General features: G+C 38.2%; 1 protein-coding gene across 1 annotated transcript in view; it reads right to left on the reverse strand.

The window, feature by feature from the left end:
* The window catches only part of FAM237B (family with sequence similarity 237 member B), a 408,910-nt gene that overhangs the window by 118,082 nt on the left and 275,862 nt on the right, over positions 1 to 14,966 (reverse strand). Inside the window, exon 6 of the transcript XR_003679871.2 lies at positions 1,039 to 1,115. The gene's annotated coding sequence lies outside the window, so the exon portion shown is untranslated. The remainder of the gene's footprint in view (positions 1 to 1,038; positions 1,116 to 14,966) is intronic.

Below are 14,966 nucleotides of genomic sequence, written 5' to 3' on the forward strand. Positions count from 1 at the left end.
GGCACGAACCCGTGTCCCCTGCATCGGCAGGCGGACTCTCAACCACTGCGCCACCAGGGAAGCCTTACAAAACTTTTAATAAATTTATTCTTTATACAAAAAAGGCAGTTTAAGTAGGTCATGTGGAATTAACAACTCCTCAAAGCTTCCAGAGTTCACATCTTGGAAATATTTACAGGTAACTTCTGAAACTAACCATTGGTTAAATGGAATCAAAATAAATAAAAAATAGTACAATGCAATTGTTTTTGTAATTGAAAATTGTATCTGTAAATGTTCACTGAGGACCCCAGAAGATCTCCATCCAACTTACACAGCTTACAATTTAGACTGTGATTATCCAAGAATGCCACAAATAAGTAGCTTTGCTGAGGCACTTCTGCATACTACTGCATTAGGAAATGCTATTTATTTTGACAACCATTTCCTCAGAGTTCTGTCTGAAATCTTTATTTGAACTCCCTTTTTTTTATTTGTATCTTACTGCCACCTTGTGGTTAAAATGTTTTTCTTTCTTTTTTCTTTACACGTGTGTGTCTATGTGTGTACGTATGTGGATGTCATTTCAATGAAAATGTAAATTTCTCCTCCAGAGTAACTTTTAGTGATACTACCCATATGGCTACCAATGGTAGCCACTTTAGATCAAACAACCCTCTTCCTTTTTTATCTCTAAATTAAACTACAAGTCTTTAAGTGAACCGTATTTCCAGACACACTTGCTTATCTATGCTTTTAAAAGGTTTTCCTCTAAATCCTGATATCATTCCACAAAATAATCATAGAATGAGACAGAACATGACTCTGGATCTATATGTACAAAGACAAAAAAAAAAGACTGAGGGCATCATTCACATAATGGTACCTTTAAGACCAGTAAGAGTCTTCAGCCGTATTTAAATGCTGCAGGGTATGGGGGTCCCACTATTAGCATATAAGATCTTTGACAAAATAACAAGAAGGCCAGAGGCAAATCAGAGAATCAAACAAAAGAGTCAGATAGTCAAATTCTCTAGGAGTTAGTTTCTTTCTACTCACTGTGAACCCCAGACCTGGAGCTTCAGCAGCACCGGAGAGCTTGTTAGAAACTCAGAGTTTCAGGGCCAGCTGCAGACCTATGAATCATAACATCTGCATTTTAACAGGATTCCCAGGTGATTCGTATGCACAGTACAGTTTAGAAGTACTGCTCTATACCTTGTGCTCAAGACAAGATGTTGCTTAGACTGACTGAATCTGTGACCTCTAAAGATCTAGCAGCTATGGTCAACAAACTTCATGTGCCTAAAGCCTTCAGAACGTGGTCAGTTTTTTCAAATTTCCTACCCACTTGTGCTGAGAACTGCCCGTATATAAGTACAAAGAGTTCCTATAAAAGATTCATCAGAGACTACAGTCTCTGTTTTGATAAGTAAATTAACACCGAACACAAGAGAAAGGCATATAATGATGCTGGCTTTCAGTTTTTCTTTAGTTTTTCTTTTTTTAATGGGCGGAGAGAGCTTTTTAGTTTACAAAGAGCAATGGAACAATGATGATTTGCAACTACTATTAGGCCCGGTCTATTCGGTGCAAGTAAAGTCAGAATGTTTTCTTAAACTATTAGGTATTCATTCATCATTTCAAAAACATTTATTGCCCACCTCTTTTCCATTAGTTGCCATGCCAGGCATTTTCAAAGGCATGATGTGATGAACGGCAGTAGACTCACAATTAGTCTTATCTCTGCCCTGACTAGCTAGCTGTCTTAGTCAGTGTTCTACAGAGAAACAGAACCAATAGGATATACATAAATATCTAAAGATATTTGTTATAAGGAATCAGCTTACACAATTACAGAGGCTTAGAAGTCCCATGATTTGCCAGTTGCAAGATGGAGACCGAGGAAAGCCTTTGGTATAGTCCCAGTCCAAGTTCAAAGACCTGAGAACCAGGAACGCCGAGGATGTAAGCCCCAGTCCAAGGGCAGAAGACAAATGTCTGAGCTCAAGAGTCAGGAAGAAAGAGCAAATTCTTCCCTTCCTCTGCCTTTTTGTTTTATTCAGCCATCGACAGATTGGGTAATGCCCACTCACATTGGGGAAGGCCATCTCCTTTACTCCTCATCTGGGAACACCCTCACAGACACACCCAAAATGATGTTTAGCCAAATATCTGTGCACCCCATGATCTAGTCAAGTGGACACATAAAATCAACAATCACACTAGCTTGTTCTGAACAACTTACTTTATGTCTCTCTGGAACTAAGCTTTGTACAGTTAGACTGTGGGGCATAAATGCTATTGGATAGACATAAAAAACAATTTAAAGCTCTGTGTTTCTCTGGCCGTTAGCTCTGTTCCTGCGCAATGTTAAACCCAGCCAACAGAGCATAATACCTATCCTTGAGAATCAAACTCAGAAAATAAGCAATATAGGCAACATAAAAAGCAAATGTAGAGAACATAAATATTATGAAGAATCAGCCACCAAAACATGTGTCTGCTTAGCAGTCTCCACATTTTAAATAGACAGCAGGGCCTAAACATGGAGAAAGTGAAGAAAGTTCTACATCTGCTTACTGGCACTTCATAAGTATAGATCAAAGACAACTCACTTGCATTACATAGTATCACACATTACAAATTTTGATCCACAACGGTTCTGTACATCCAAAGTGCAACTAAAAAGGAAGACTTTTTTTCCTGTCAATGTCAATATAAAAGCTTTTCCATTTCAAGAGCAGCACTTTAGACTCCCATAGTCCCCAAACCCAGACAATGTCCTATCCTTCTCTAAAAGTCAGGAGTTCTGAGGACTAAATGGCGTTGCACTGGATTTAAAATTATCGAATTCCTGGTCAAGCTACTTACTCTGAGGAAGGAAGAATTGCATTATTGGTCTAGCTAGCAGAGGAGGCATGAAACTATTCTAACTAGAAAGTTGTATCTGAATACCTCAACTAAACCAATAAAAGTGGGATTTTTATCTTAAAAATGGAATCATTCCACTACTATTTTGATCCATTTAGGCTATACTTATACGTACAAGCAAGTTTACTTGAATTCATTCTTTAAGCTGAGTTCAGCAAAAGCAAGAATTTTTCATGTCTCCATAATATCAATAATTTGTTCAACTGAATTTTCACCCTTTTTAACCAGTCATTTTGTCTCTATATAGACACAGCCAAGCAGAACTTCAATTTTCACTTGACGTTTTGCTTGTTGTATTTGATTACAGCGTCACATAAATGTTGGACTTGCCATCAAATGACATTCCTGCTCCCTTGTTGTTAGGTCATTTTTTGTCTATCATAAGACACCAGAAGTGGCCTCTATCAAAGGTCTTCAAAGACACTTTACAAAGAAAATTTCCTTTCCAATTCCATGGTTTAATATTTTATGAAATGAAGTAAGGTCTTATGACCGAAAGCATAAAGCTCTTAAATCACTTGCTTTAGTATATAAATGTATTGGTTACAAAAATTCTTCCAACCTCATTTTGAATCCAGCTGTTATAACTGACTTGATGAACCTCCTGTGGTAATAAACGCCACAGACTGAATAAAGGCAATCTGAGAAGCACTTCTGTCTGCTGTATTACTTTTACTTACTGAGGCTGGTGTGAACAAGGAAGAGAAGACCAAGGGCTCAAGTTCTTTAGAAGAGAAAATTGAACTAATTACTTTCCAATGACTATAGCTAATAACTGTAGAACACCCTACTAAGTATCATTCTTCTCTGTGTTTTTATTAATAGACAAAATTCATTATATAAAAAAGGACGCGGCTTCCCTGGTGGCACAGTGGTTGAGAGTCCGCCTGCCGATGCAGGGGACACGGGTTTGTGCCCCGGTCCAGGAGGATCCCACCTGCCGCGGAGCAGCTGGGCCCGTGAGCCATGGCCGCTGAGCCTACGCGTCCAGAGCCTGTGCTCCGCAACTGGAGAGGCCCGCGTACCGCAAAAAAAAAAAAAAAAAAAAAAAAAAAAAAAAAAGGACGGTTATCAGCTCCTACTGTATGTTAATTACTTCCTTTCAAAAACACATACTAAAATATATCAAGTGCATTTTTAGTATGCATTTTTAACTTGGAATATAATTTAGGTTGGGCGTTGATTTAAGATATACAAATCTTTCAACTCGTCTGTCTACTTTGGCTTTTACCTTCGCAACACAAGCATCAGATGTGTAGCTCACAAAATTTTCTATTTTGTTCTTTATTACTAAAAGTACTTTTTCCCATATTGTTTGTCCAAAATATAATTTTTAAGATATTCAATCTTATACCTAAAAAGGGATCAAGGATTTGCTCTTGATTCTTCCACCAAAAAAAGTAAAAATGGGGGAAAAGAAAGCAAGTATAAGAATAATTTATATCCAAAATCCTTTTACTGAAAAATGAAATAATACAACAGGACGGCCTGAGTTAATTTAATTTCTTGTCTACATTGATCAAATCCGTAGCAAAAAGTGTTGATTTCTGTTCTAATTGGTCCATGTAGACACAATTAAAAGTAGCCTTCTTGTAAATCTCCGTCTCCTTACTCTACTCTTTGATCTCCAGTGGGAAAAATTAAAATACCCTATAATTCTGCATGGAATTTCTCTTCCATGTAACTTCAGACATTCCACAATATCACCTCATTAATCTTGACCATACTACTTCAGGTAAATAATGGGAAAATATCGCTATGTGCATTCATGAACATGTGTTAAAACACAGAGAAAGGTAATTAACTTGCCAGAAGTCATACAACCAGTCAGCCTGAACCACATCCACTGCCTCCTGTCTCCTAAGGTCTCATGTTCCACATTCTCTGCTTGGCCTCACTGCTCTCTGACTCCACATGGCGGAAGTCAGCCTCTCCTACACTTAGGAAACCTAAGCAATTTTATGATTCAGCTTTGGTTTTCATTTTACCATTGTGCTTTTTCTTTTAAGATTTGTATAGCTAAGTGTTTGGGTTGGAGGGTTTTTTTTTTTTTTTCAACTTTGAAGTGTGAGTTTTTTCACCTCAAAAAAAAGTTTTGCAACAGTGCTCTCTCAATTCATCAATGAGTCAAAAAAAGTGTTTTGTTTTCTTTTATGTTTATTTGATATCAATGCAAAACATTGAAATCCAGCCATCAGTTTGGAATGCTACTCATAAGTCTGAGATTCTGTTATTCTGTGGCTATTTCTTAAATAGATTCTACTTGCCTAGAATTATAGTAGGCACTGAATTGTGGAATATAATGAAGGAAGAAAATATTTGTGACTCTTACTATATTAGGTGAGGGAGTCAGAAAAGGCTATCTGGGGAGTACCAGGAAAGAGGTTTGAATAAATGGGGGGATCAGGATAGAGTATGAATGATCTTAGTAATGAGTCTGAGGGGTTCCAACTTGATTGGTAACTTTGGACAAAAAGTTAACAAAATCCTTTCCCTTCTGCATGAGATGCTAACCCTCAACTAACATGCTATCACTATTCCTCTGATAACCTAATAAAGGTAGAATGTTCACTATATTATTGCATAACAGTGCTTACAGCAAAAATGAGCCTGGACTAGGAGGAAATATAAATGAACTATAAAGAACTGGTGTAAATGCCATATTTTGGATTTCTCTGAATGTGGTGACTATTTTAACTGATATGTCCTTGCAAGGACCCTGGAAGCTATGACTTGTGGGGTTATTGCAAGAGCAATTTGCACCTGTAGGGCATAAGACTTCTCAACCAGACAGCTCCCTTGCCCCTGAGCTTTTGGATTGCTACAACTGCCTTTGAAGAGGAAGACCACCTGCTGCCCTATGGCAATCTGTGTCTTGCCCCTTTTGAGTAGGCTGGTGTTAACGTAGCCTCTGATGGTCAAAGTGAATCTGAATGTTTAGTTGGGCCTAAGAAGACCACGTAGGGCATGTTGTAATAACCAATGCAGATTGACCATAGTTTCTTGTGTGGGAGGATGACATAAAAGCACTGGATGAGTTGGGTGTCAGAGGCAAAAGTGGTGGTAAGATCCATTGTAAACTAGGGATAAGAGGGTTGGGATGCATGGTTGATTAAAGCAAAGAAATACTAGAGGCCTGGAATAGAATTAGGTGGCCCTTAAGGTGTTGAGGGCCTAGATCAGGGTGGTGGTCAGAGAGAAAAAAAATACAACAAAAAGGACAAATCTAAGAGATAGCTTGAAGAAAAAATAACTTGATAACAGATAAAATAAAAATATAAAAACAGAAATTATGAAAAAAGATTCCAACATTTCTAAACTGAAAAATGAGCATAACGGAGAGGTCCCTGACAGAGAAAGACAAGTAAAGAGGGAGCATTACTGTACTTATGAAGAATTGACTGACGTCAGTTCCTGTCTTTATGATAACGGCAGAGGCTCAACTGTAGCTACTGTATGGACAGGCCTATGGTAAATCTTGGCTACAGACATACCCATCTTTGTAAATGGTGGTGAAACCATGAAAGTGGATGAGGACTTCAAGATACTAACTGCATAGACAGAAGAACCAGGGCTTAAGCTTTTATTATTGGAGGAATTCCCAGAATTAAGGTGTAGAAAAAAGAACTAGCAAAAAAATAAAACACAGAAGTAGGAAATGAGCAGTAATGCACATGGAAAATAAAGGAGGGAAAGATTTGTCATAGTTATCAGAGAGGTCAAAAAAGATACATAGAAAGAAATCAATAGGGACCTTTGAAAAAGAAAAGCCAATACTATAGAATAGAAGTAACATGTGAAGGAGTTAAGAGGTCATGAGATGAAGAAAATTAAAACCACCTATGGAGATCACTCACTCCCCAAGTTATTTGGCAGGAAAAGAGAGAGAAATAGGATGGTAGGTAGCTAAGAGAAACAGGATAGTGCAAAGTTCAGTTGAGTATATGATAGAATCATATTTGAAAGCTAATTCATAGAAATAAGTAAACTATTAGTGAGAGATTGGGCAATCATCAATCATTTGAGCAACAGAAAAAAACACTTATTGAGGACTACTGTAGATCAAGCAATGTACTAGATGCTGGAGGTTCACAAATATGACATCATTACATCCCCAAGTAGCTCACAGCTGGATAGGAAGATAGGCAATATAATATATATATAAATAATGTGGCAAGTACTGCCTATGAAAAGAGGCAACCTAGCCTGGAGGGCTGGGGCAAGGCTTTGCATAGGAGATGACATTAAAAGTGAGTTCAGAGAGATAGGTAGGAGTTGAACAGAGGAGTGAAAGTGGACCATGGTGGCAGGGAACACAGTGTGTGCAAAAGAACAAGGGCATGGAAAAGCTGGCAATTTTGGAAAACAGCAATACTTTTGTATGCGTGGCACATACGATGGCAATTAGGGAATCAAAATAGATGAGACCCTTAATTAATGGTTAAAGACAAATGACAGGGCTTCCTTGGGTGGCGCAGTGGTTAAGAATCCGCCTGCCAATGCAGGGGACACCGGTTCGAGCCCTGGTCCGGGAAGATCACACATGCCACGGAGCAACTAAACCCGTGTGCCACACCTACTGAGCCTGAGCTCTAGAGCCCGCGAGCCACAACTACTGAGCCCACGTGCTGCAACTACAGAAGCCCGTGCGCCTAGAGCCCGTGCTCTGCAACAAGAGAAGCCACCGCAACGAGAAGCCCGCAACTGCAACGAAGAGTGGCCCCCGTTCGCCACAACCAGAGAAAGTCTGCCCACAGCAACAAAGACCCAACGCAGCCTAAATAAATAAATTTATTTTTTTAAAAAAAGACAAATGACAAAAGGCCTCATAGTCAGACTAGAGAGCCTGATGTTCTTCTGAAAGCAACGGAGGTTAACTGAAGGACGTAGAGCAGAGGATTACTAAGCCCTTTAAAAGAGGCTTTCAGTGAACGCTGTATTAGCTTCCTATTGCTGCTCTAACAAATGATCTCAAACTTAGTAGTTTAAAACAACACAAATCCATCATCTTACAGTTATGGAGGTCAGAAATCCAGAACACCAGACACTGAGGCTATAGGTGCCGCTGCAGTGGACTGGTTGGGGCTCGCCTTCCCTCCGCTGCCTCCGCCGAGGCCGGGATGCTGCTGGTGGTGGCGGCGCTGGTGGGCGGCTGGACTGCCGTCTACCTGACAGACTTGGGCCTGAAAGTGACGGCCTCGGGTCGAAGGCGCAAGCCCACGGTACCCAGGGTCCGGGCGCAAGGCCCGAGGCCTTTTCTCTTCCCCCGCCTGCACCGGAGGCGGGCGGCCGGTTCCCGCGTGCGGCCTGCCGCTGGGCGCCGGGTCCGTGGTGTAAATTAAGCAGAGCAGGTCGCAGGCGGACTGTGGCCGGTCTCACCCGGGAGGAAGGCGCCCCTAGCGGGCTCGGAGGGCCGGGGCGCTGCCAAACCCCGCTCTACACCTGGGAGGAAAATCAAATGTCCGCCTGGAAAGGCATTGTTTGCCTTCGTTGTCCGACTTCGCTGTCGGCCGCAGCCCTCCAGAGACTCTGGTATTGGAAAGAATCTAAATCAAGTTGGGATGTAGATCAGTGGTCTCAAACTTTAAAGTGCATACCATCATCTGCGGTTCCGGTTAAAATGCACATTCTGATGCCCGGGGTGGGGTGGGGGGGGCCACTTAAGATTCTGCATTTCTAACCAGTTCCCAAGGGCTAGCGATGCTGCTTGCCTACAGACCATACTTCAAAGTAGCATACTCAAGTAGCAAGGCTTTAGATAACTAGTTTCTGACTACGAGAATTCTAATTCTAACCCCTTAAACCACCACACACACGCAGGCCAGACACACACACACACCCTGGGTGCACGGTCCATTCTTATTTGGGAAGTGTAGCAGATATTATGAACAACTGTCTGGCCACATGCTTCAAGCAGCCTTTTAAAATTGCATATTGGCGGTGGGGGTATTGCATGCATGGAATAAAATCATATAAGTTCTCAAATGTTTAATAAAAATTCCAATTATGACTAGTAAAACTTTCATGTTATGAATACTGTTTTAAATAGAATACTGTGGTTTAGTATTGTGTGTTTTAGGTTTAATAGTAAAATAAAATAATACTTACCCTGCTTTGTTGCATTTAAACTTGCAAAGTGAGATTGTATGGTGGAATCCTTAGAACAAGGGCTGCGTTCTGCACTTCCTAGCCATTGTAACCCTGGGCAAATTACTCTCTGTACCACCATTTCTTCATCTTTAAAACAGGGGTGGGTTTCCCTTGCGGCTCAGTGGTTAAGAATCCGCCTGCCAATGCAGGGGACACAGGTTCGAGCCCTGGTCCAGGAAGATCCCACATGCCGCGGAGCAACTAAGCCCGTGCGCCACAACTACTGAGCCCGCGTGCCACGACTACTGAAGCCCGCACGCCTAGAGCCCGTGCTCCGCAACGAGAGAAGCCACCGCAATGAGAAGCCTACACACGGTAACCAAGAGTAGCCCCCACTCACCACAACTAGAGAAAGCCCGTGCACAGCAAAGAAGACCCAACGCAGACAAAAATTAAAAAATAAAATAAAATTTTTTAAAAAATAAAATAATAAATAAATAAAATAAAATCAGGGTAATAATCGTAAAGATCTCCTGAGATTATAGAGAGGCTTACTTTAATTCATCTACAGAGAATCTTGCTACTCAACCTGAGATTCCAGGACCAGCAGCACTTGCATCATCTGGGAGCTTGTCAGAAATGTAGAATCTCAGGCCTCATTCCTGACCCACAGAATCCGAATCTGCCTCCTCATAAGATGCCCAGGTGTCTCCTCTGCACATACTTGGCACAGTGCTTAGCATATCATGAGCAGTACAGGCCACTGCTTGTTTAAATAGTGCTTTGGTTGTTTGGAAAATGTCTCGTTGAGTTCTTCTCACATCTCATCACTCTGACACTTAACACTTCCACCTGCCACTTCCATACTTAAGGACCCTTGTGACTACACTGGGTCCACCCCAGATAATCCAAAATAACCTCCCCATCTCAGAATCCTCAATTTAATCACATCTGCAAAGTCACTTGTGCCTCATAAAGTAACATATTCACAGGTCCCAAGGATTAGGATATGGACACCTTTGAGAGACCATTTTTCTGGTCCATCACAAGTGGCATTATTTTCTATTTTTTTTATTCCCTTTAATATCTGACTTAACCAAAGGCAACTAGATTTTCTGCATTCAATCTACTGCAACATCATACATCAAGTAGCCTCTGGAAAACTCTACGTACACTTGTGAGAGAATGGAAGTGAAGAAGGGAAATATTTAAGTATTATAATAAAAATAATTTTGATCTCATTAACTGCCTGAAAGGGTCTCAAAAACTCAGGGATCCCAAGCCACACTTTGAAATCGAGCTGAATTAGCACTTTACAGGCCACAAGAATCTGAGCATTACGTAACTTAGCTGAGTAATTTACAGAATTGTTGCAGCAGGATGGAAGACATTATTATTATCTCTTCTGAGAATGAGTTTTTTTCACCTTGAATATAAAGTTAAAATTATAAATATTTAACTGCCCACCATTGCTGGCTATTTATACTGAAAAATACATACTGTATACATATTCTCACCAAATCTATGACATTTGTACCAATCAGGAAATATCTCCCTCCTAAATCCTATATGTATTTTCTCAATTCTTTTCAAAGCACTCGGTGTAGAAAGGCTTTTGAGAAATCTACAGTTTGAAAACTAGATAAAATGAGTGCACCACGGTATAAGAAAACAACTGAAATCACAGGTATTTTTAATGGTTTCCTTGAAATACTCAACCCTAAAAATATGAGTGAAACTCAGAAGGCAAAGCTCTGGATGAGAGAGAGAATGTACAAGAAGGCAGGGCATCTTGGTGGAATATGCATTTGCCAGTGATAATGGGAAAAACAAAGGCCATTATCATTTTTCCCAAATCTAATTCAAAGGACTAGCAAAAGAGAAAACATCAGTTCAGAATCTCTCACAATCCCAAAGACCTCTCTGCCTTAATGTATGAAAGGATATAAGCGTAAGATTCCCAGAAGATTATATATTAGTCAAAAGATCACATTTAGAAAATAAAGCATTATTTGCAAAAATAACTACTGGAGATACTAATTAAAAATGTCACTTGACTTTCATTTCCTGATGTAATCTGTTACCCTTTCTATCTACTAGAAATACCAAAAAAAAAAAAAGATGAAAAACAACAAAATTAAGACTGATAGTCAACCTATTGCCAGAAACTAGAACTTTTCCATAACTATACCTTACCAATATCACTGATCAAATTTATTGAGAAACACAATTTATGACACATGAATTGTGGACATTGTATTTTGAAGCAGCCAGAGTTGTGGATCTTAACTCTGCCTTCAGTTTATCTTTCTGCAGACACAGACCAGATCTCAATTCCAACTGCAATAACCAGCAGCTCAAAAACAGAGAAGGAAGCCCTATGTTGTCATATGCCTCTGCAGTAATGTAAACCCACTAGTAAAGTACTTCAGGTAGAAATAAATAAAAAGCCCAGGCAGCTATACAGGTCCTGCATTGCTTCCTAGTGTTAAATTTTTTAAGCAGAAATGGTAAGAGAATAACCCAAACTTCATTCACCCAGCAAAGATAGATGACTGCTGAACACTGGGAATGAGAACTACACAGCCACCCTGTTTCTGGGGGGAATTTATGTGGACTTCAACTAACATCACATTAGCAGATTGTAATCCAAACACTCTGACTGTTTATAAACATCCTATATAGAAAGAACTCTTCATTTCAGACATGGTAGAGAAAGCACAGTCTTTCAATCCACATGGAATGCCTTTTAATCCTAGCTCCTGCACTCTAAGCCTCAGCTTCTTCATCCATTAAATGGAAATAATGATCAATGACATATAAAAATATCCAGCACAGTGTCTAAGCTGGAGTGGGCACTCAATAAAAGACAGCTATTATGATAAGAAACAATAAAGGGAGGACAATTAGAAAATAGCTTAAGCAAAAATAATGAAGATCAAGTAAAAAAGTATCAACACAACATACAAAAAGGTAAAGCATACCTCTAAATATTATTAACTACAGGAATTGGAGGATAATGTTTAAATACGATTCCACTTTCTCAAACAAAAGGCACAACAGCTAAGAAAAAGAAACAGAAATCCAAGGGGACAACAAAATGGAGTTAAAAATTAAAGATAGCCAAAAGGGATCTGAAGGATAAAATTTAAATGTTAGTATTAAAGGACTATTAAGACAAAAATAGAAATAAAACAGTATTTTAGTTATGATAAAAATTGCAGAATTGAAACTGAGGAAAACAGAATAAGTGATAAGTACAAATTTGAAATGATCTCACAAAAAGCAGAGGGAGAAAGATAAGAAATAAAAGGATGAGAGTGAAAGGAAGGAAAAGGGAGAATTAAAACTAAAATTGATTTTTCTGAAAAAGAAATAAGAATTATTAGATCAGATGCAATTTATCAAAGGTGAGATTGAAGAAAACTTCCCTAAGCTAAGCCAAACCAACATACAAAGAACACATAGCACCTGGATACCCTTTTTGAGGAAATTACTCAAGAAAGTATTCCAACCATATGGAAATAAGATCAGAATGACGATTTCAAGAGAGAAAAGATGAAATTTAGTATTGAATGAAGACCTTACTGGAGGCTTAAGCTACTATAAATTATACATAATACAAAAAAATGTACCTGCAGACCAGAGAGTGAACAAAAGTAGACAGATTCTGGTAGGGAGCACGTTAAGGAGAGAGAAAAGGGGAGCTGTAGGAAGTAAATTCCCTGATTTTGTGATGTTTACACTCAAACTAAGTGCAGTTGACATACACATTGGAATCAGCAGGTAAGGGCACAAGAGGAAAAATGCAGTCCTTCTTATATAAACATACATGTTTAGAAAGTGAAAACATTTTCTGGCTAGGTCTCACTGACCAGGATGAAGTTATCTCTTATCCAGAACACATTCCAAACTAAAATAAATTAGTGTAACATTTAATACGTAGGCAATATGATTTTAACTCCCTCAAAGGGAATGTAATTACAATAATAATTTGTGGGATATTCCTACCCAAAAAAAGACACTGCTTTTTCTTTATCTTGAGATAAAATAAGCAGAAATTTAAGAAATCACCTCTACAGTTATAATTTTACATTTTTAGTTATTATTTTTAACCAGAAAGAGAATAATTATTCTTCAATTTAGTTTATAGTCAACAATATTATAACTAAATGTTCAGTGACCATCCATGCTCAGGGATTCAGAGATTATGGTTACAAAAAAATCACCAAGAAAATGTCAAGCAACCTCCCTGTCTCCAGAGAAGTTTCTTCCGAGATTATATTTACCATAATGTTCCAGCATTACAGGCATTTTTTAAGTTACATTTCTTTACAGCTCAAGCAAATATAGGAAATGTTTAACATACGAGGCAGAATTAGATTTCCTAAGATGTTCTTATCAGAGATAAAGTAAGTATGTAAAAATCAAATTGCTTTTTTTAAAGCATTATAGTAAAATCACAATATATATGTTTTATAAGCAACATTTAAAGAAGTAAACCACTTTATAATATGACAGATGTAATAAAAAAAAATCCTTAAGACTATATAAAACCATTTATTTTCCACTTACAATGTCCCATTTCCTTGCATCATCAGATATAAGCATTTATCACTAAAAGCAGTTTTAAGTCATTTTATGAACAATTTATCTGAAGTATAAAGTGATACAATTATCTTTTCAGTACATTTTGCGATAAAGTGAACTGTTTTTATGGTTTCCTGGAGATAAAAAGAAAACATTCACGTTAGAACATTTTACCTGATTTATTATAATGGAAGATTATATAAACCAAAAATCTAATCTAATAAATCAAGTCCAATTATGAAATTCTATAGAAATATGATGTTAAAGAGGAAAATCATTCATGCTATTTCATGTGTTTTGAAGAACTACATTTCATTACTTTGGGGAAAAACTACTTTTGAGCTGTTAAATATTTTCCCCAAAATTGCAGTTGTTCGTTTGTCTGTTCTTACCTATAACCTGGGTTTCTCTCTTTGGCAGCTGAAATAATGTCACAGCAAAGAGAACAGCTGTGGCAGAAAATTATAAGGAAAATTTCAACAGCACTGTGGTCCACCAGTGGCACAGACCTTCCAACACACTTATACACAAAGATTTATATGCAGATCTAAAGAATCATTCCGTGCCAAGAATGCATCCCCATAGTATTCTCCACTGTTAATACTGGTACAGTAGTGGAGAATTGCTCTAAAGGAGCAATTAAAAGGGAGAAAAACATTCTAAAATCTGTTAATAATATACAACATTGCTTAATATACATTATAGCATGGTAGAACTATCTGAGATGCTCTTAAAAAAATACAGATTCCTAAACCCCACCCCAGACTTACCAAATGAAAATTTCTGATGTGGTTCCCATATATTTGCATTTTTTTTCACTTTTTTCACTTGTTCTGATTTGCATCCACTGGGAACCCTCCAATATACAAGATTACACCAATACAAATCCAACGCTCAAGAAACCCATCAAAGTGTCAAGTGACATTTACCTACAGTTTTTATTTTTTGTCATTTCATGGTTACTATATATTTTAACTTGTGTAAGAACATTCTTATCTCCTTGACAGAGGCTGAAAAGTTAAAACCAAAATGTTTAGCTTCATTCTAATTCCTTGGGTAAGCATTACTTCACAGACAAAAATCCAAAACAACAAAACTGAATTCAAAATGGAATATTTTATATATTCTTTTTATATTTTGAATCTGAAATATGGCTTTTTTTTTTTTTTTTTTTTTTTTAGCTGCATTGGGTCTCATCATCATCCACTTTGAATATGGTGGCATAGTGTCAAATTTTTCCTTTCCGCCTCTTGGAAATCCCAAAAAGTAACAAGGAAAACAAGAGTAGAAATGGAAATAAAAACAGAAATAAACAAATGGGACCTAATGAAACTTAAAAGCTTTTGCACAGCAAAGGATACCATAAACAAGAC

Source organism: Physeter macrocephalus, chromosome 5 (genome assembly GCF_002837175.3).
Source record: "Physeter macrocephalus isolate SW-GA chromosome 5, ASM283717v5, whole genome shotgun sequence".
Taxonomy (NCBI): domain Eukaryota; kingdom Metazoa; phylum Chordata; class Mammalia; order Artiodactyla; family Physeteridae; genus Physeter; species Physeter macrocephalus.